The 4,768-nt window shown below is 34.6% G+C and overlaps 1 pseudogene; it reads left to right on the top strand.

The window, feature by feature from the left end:
• Positions 1-247: 247 nt before the first annotated feature.
• LOC142615935 (uncharacterized) lies at positions 248-3,943 on the top strand (annotated as a pseudogene).
• The last annotated feature ends 825 nt before the right edge of the window (positions 3,944-4,768 follow it).

Raw genomic sequence — 4,768 nt, 5'->3', positions numbered from 1 at the left:
ATAATTAATCATAATGAAAATGTTTGTGTATGTCATTATATTAAAAGTAGAATAATTAAATATTGCAACCAAACTTTCACTTGCTTGACCGTCAACCAAGGCAGGAAAATGTTTGTCTATGTCATCATTTTAACAGCGTACAATTTACGTCCACACCATAACTATAAGAGCCCATATATAATACAAACTTGTATATCTAACTCTGCCTTGCACTAAAATTTCACCAATTTCCTGTTTTTCCAGACCAATGAAGCTTCACAACCCTAATTTTCCTACATTATGCTTGCATTCTGCCACTTCTTCTGACAGTTCAACTAATGAGACTGATCGTTTGGCTTTGCTTAAATTCAAAGAATTCATTGCTAGTGACCCAAATGGAATCTTGAGCCCATGGAATCATTCTATCCAGTTCTGTAGCTGGTATGGAATTACATGTGGCCGCCACCATCAAAGAGTCACGGCCTTGGTACTACAGGGGCATAAATTGCGTGGAACCATTACACCTTACATTGGAAACCTCACCTTTCTTAGAGCCATCAATCTCCAAAACAACAGCTTTTATGGTGAAATTCCAAAGGAGGTTGGTCATTTGTTCCGATTGCAACATCTCAATCTTTCAAATAACACATTGGGAGGAGAAATTCCAGCCAGCTTGATCAATTGCTCCGAACTCAGGGTAATTGGCTTCTCATGGAACGAACTTATTGGGAAAATCCCCATGGAGCTTGGCTCTTTGTCAAAGCTTCTTTATTTTCGGGTTCCCACATACAATTTGACAGGAAGAATCCCACCTTTCTTGGGAAATCTTTCGTTTCTCGAATATTTTTCAGTAACCTTTAATAATTTAGAGGGAAATATTCCAGAGAGCATAGGCTGTTTGAAAAGCTAATCAAATTTTGCAGTTGGATCCAATAAACTGAACGGTATGGTCCCTTCCTCTCTCTACAATTTATCATCTATCAGCGGATTAGGATTCGAAGTCAACCAACTTAGTGGCACTTTTCCAGCAAACATCTGCTTCCCTCTCCCTAATCTCAAACTATTTGAAATTGGTGAAAATGAATTCTTTGGGCCAATCCCTGGTTCTTTATGCAATGCATCTAAGCTTCAAACAATTGACCTAGGGAAAAACAACTTGGTGGGATCAGTTCCGACTAATTTGGGATATCTACTAGATCTTAAATACCTAAGCCTAACTGACAATAAATTAGGAAGGGATTTGGACTTCTTAACGTCTTTAAGAAACTGTAGCAAATTGGTAGTGCTGTCATTTGCAATAAACCAATTCGAAGGTGTTTTGCCTAATTCTATAGGCAACTTGTCACCACAACTTAATGCATTAAATTTAGGACACAACCAAATATCTGGAATGATTCCAGTAGCGTTGCAAAATCTTGTCAACCTAATTATCTTGGAAATGGAAGAGAATCTTTTCACAGGTATGATACCAACTTATTTTAGGAAGTTTCAGAAGATGCAAGGATTGTATTTCATGGGGGAACAAATTGTCAGGGCAAATCCCAAGCTCCACTGGCAACCTTACTCACTTGGTTGTATTGGAATTTTCTCAAATAAATTTAGAAGGAAGCATACCTCCAACTATTGGTAATTGCCAAAGTTTGCAACAATTGGATGTTTCACAAAATTACCTTAGTGGAGTCATACCTCAGCAGGTTTTTTCTCTTTTCTCTTTGTCGCTATTAATCAATTTATCCTACAACTCATTTAGTGGCAAATTACCTGTTGAAGTTGGAAATTTGAAAAATATTAATTCTCTATGTGTCTCTGAAAACAACTTGTCCGGTGAAATTCCTGCAACAATTGAAAATTGCTTGAGTTTAGAAAACCTATCCTTGCAAGGGAATTCCTTCGAAGGAATCATACCTTCATCCATGGCTTCTTTGAAAGGCCTTGAACGTTTGGATGTTTCACGAAACAAATTATTAGGATTTATTCCAAAGGGTCTAGAGAAACTTTTATTTTAAAAATATTTGAACATTTCGTTCAATGATATTGAGGGCGCATTACTAGTAGTCGGAGTTTTCAATAATGTAGATACAATATCAATTATTGCAAACAATAAGCTTTATGGGGGTATTCCATAGTTGCAACTACCAACATGCCCTGAAGTTACGAAATCAAGAAAGTCCCTTACTTCTAGATCAATAATCACAACTTTTTGTGTGGTTACATGTCTCCTTCTAGTCTCATCCTTTATTGTTCTTTATTGGAGGAAAAAATATAAAAGGAAACCTTCTTCTATAGTCTCAAAGATGGATCCCCTTGCAACAATTTCATACAAAATGCTTCATCGAGCAACTAATGGATTTTCTCTCAACAATTTGATTGGATCTGGTAGTTTTGGATAAGTTTACAAAGGAGTTCTTAATCAAGAGGAAGTGTTAGTTGCTGTAAAGGTCCTAAACCTTCAAACTAAAGGAGCTACCAAGAGTTTTGTGGTAGAATGCAATGTGTTAAGAAATGTTCGGCATCGAAATCTTGTGAAGATCTTAACATGTTGCTCTAGTATCAATTACAATGGTGATGAATTCAAAGCTCTAACATTTGAATGCACGACTAATGGGAGCTTAGATAAGTGGCTACCTCCAATGATAGATTGCAAAAATAAATCAAAAAATTTGACCGTTCTTCAAAGAATAAGTATTGCAATTGATGTGGCTTCTACATTAAATTATCTACACAATTAGTGTCAGCAACAAATCATTCATTGTGATTTAAAACCAAGCAATATTCTTCTTGATAGTGAGATGATTGCTCATGTAAGCGATTTTGGTTTAGCAGGACTCCTCACAAGCACTAGTGATTCTTCCCAAAAGTGTACCAGTACAGTTGGGTTTAAAGGATCTATCGGCTATGTTGCTCCAGGTATTACCTCTCTTATTTAGTTTTATATCCTTAACGATTCTATAACATGTTGCTTTTCTCTTTGTCACTTTATCAAAAGATAAGAATTAACTACTTGAATTTTTGTGCATATAAGCTTTTTAATATTTGTAAACATATTAATATATTCTCTTAGTTACTATCTCTTTGTCTCTTATAATAAATATTCCCTTGAGTACATACAAGCACATAATTAATTTTACATAAAATTTAAAATAAAAAAATTAATAGCAAAAATAAGATTTATACTTTGAGAAATGCCGAAGTTAATTTCGCGATGGACATTTTGATCCTTTGCCTTAGCTTCATATCTTCTTTGTATACATATATTTCAGTCAAATTGAACATGAAAAAAAATGTAATTTGGCCCCTCAGGGTAAAGTTTCATACATTTTCCTTCCATTGCGGAAGTAATGTCATATATATATATATATATATATATATATATATATATATATAGATTCATTTCATTTTCTTTGAATTTGCATTTTGTAGACCTTAATCCATTTCATTATAGATAGAAATTGCCTAATTTCCTTCCATTCCACGAGTTGTAGAGTATGGCATGGGTGGTGAGGCATCGACTGAGAGGGATGTATATAGCTACGGAGTTCTTGTGATGGAAATGTTTACAGGAAGGGTGCGCATTGATGATATGTTTAAAGATGGTCTGAATCTCCATAATTTTGTTAAGGTGGCATTACCAAAAAGAATAGCTCAAGTTGTTGACCCAATGCTTTTGCCAAGAGAAGTTAAAGAATTAGGAGTCGCGACTGCGGTAATGATGGCAACAGAAAAAGATGACAATGATAATGAAATTGAAGTAGAAGAAGCTAATAATATTGAGGATTCTAGACATATTGATGTTGACATGCAGAAGTGCTTACTCTCAATTCTTTACATTGGAATCTTATGTTCACTGGAATCCCCAAAAGAGAGAATGAGTATGGAGGAAGTTGTTAAGGAATTGCAATTGATAAAAAGTGCTTTCATTAGTTTGGGGGGATCCGCAGAGGTAGACCAAGTAGAGCTCAAGTAAGGGGTATTTAGTTTTGATTATAAGACTACACTAAGTAGTGTGCCCTATTCATTTACTTTGATTTCATTTAGTCCCCAAATACTTCTATTAAAACAGCATGGAGATTTTTTGTTGACCTTTTTATTAATTTTGAGTAGATTATCATAGCTGATTGTATAATTGAATTTTCATTTCTCATTCATGATCAAAATACTAAACAAAAATTGTCATCTTATTAAAATCCACAACCTTCTTGTAATAATTCCTATCCCGTTTCTTATGTTATCAAGGTTTAAAATGGTGAGCTAACGAATTTTTTGTGAATTGCAGAGACATGAAACAAATAGAATAAATTAAATAATGCCTAGATTAAGCATGGGATTAGGCATTTCTACCTGATCTGTTATAATATTATGCTAGTTTAATATCCCTTTTTGAAAGGATCAATAAATGATTTTCTTTCACTTCTAGTGTCGAAGTTAATGATTTTCTTTCTCTTCTGGTGCTGTGAGTGTTCTTCATGTACTGTGCTTTGTTCTACTACTATAATGTGTGACTGTGTTTGTACTAATAATCAAGTCAATTCCTAAAAGCCTTTTATAGGAAGGGAATGCGTCAAAGATGCCATGTTAGTTTAGAACTTTATATGGCATTATTCTAGTGTACAAATACAAGTGGATCTTTAGTTTAATTTCCCTTTAAACTAAATGTTTTTAGAATGCATTATCTTTTTGTTTTTTTGATGAACATAAAATGGGTAGGGGGGGAGACCAACGTGACAATCTTATTTGAGCGTGATCATAGTAGCACCTTACCCACTGGGTTCGGGCCCTGTTGGGGTGTGGA

The sequence above is a fragment of the Castanea sativa genome, chromosome 11 (genome assembly GCF_040712315.1).
Source record: "Castanea sativa cultivar Marrone di Chiusa Pesio chromosome 11, ASM4071231v1".
Classification (NCBI taxonomy): Eukaryota; Viridiplantae; Streptophyta; class Magnoliopsida; order Fagales; family Fagaceae; genus Castanea; species Castanea sativa.
Note: the sequence above shows the minus strand (reverse complement) of the source record. Positions and strands in the feature narration are given on the sequence as shown.